The sequence below is a fragment of the Alligator sinensis genome, unplaced genomic scaffold (genome assembly GCF_000455745.1).
Source record: "Alligator sinensis unplaced genomic scaffold, ASM45574v1 scaffold859_1, whole genome shotgun sequence".
NCBI classification, from domain to species: domain Eukaryota; kingdom Metazoa; phylum Chordata; order Crocodylia; family Alligatoridae; genus Alligator; species Alligator sinensis.
In genome coordinates this window covers 657834-658320 of record NW_005842656.1, presented here as the reverse complement: position 1 = coordinate 658320, position 487 = coordinate 657834, and positions in this window count along the sequence as shown.

The following is a 487-nucleotide window of genomic DNA, read 5'->3' as shown; positions in this document are numbered from 1 at the left end:
GTGGCCCGGAGGAGCCCCTCCAGGATCCGGCCTCGGGTCAGCCCCCATCAGGTCCCCCCGCCCCAGCGGGCGGATGAGCCCCCCTCATTTACACAGGCCGTGCCCGGTGCCACGTCACCCCCCAGCCCGGCCCTGCCCCGGCCTCCGGGGAAGGAACAAATCGCCTTGAAAAAAAAGGAGAGGAAATGGTGGCCATTGGTATTCGTGTTTCCCTAACACCGACGGAGGCAGCTGCTCTAGTGAGAACACAGGAAAGAACAGTCGCACACACTGGCTACAGCGCGCAAATGTACAAGCACGAGGTACACAAACCCGAGGGGCGGCACGGGGACGGGGACAACAGCACACACATCCGCGGGGGCCCGGGGAGGAGGGGGCCACCCCAGCCCCACGGGGGGGCGGGGGGTCCGGAGGGAAGTCTGCAAAGTCTCTCCTTGGTCTGAAGCTCTCTGAACCGGGTATAGAAAAGGAGACGCCCGAGAGGGCG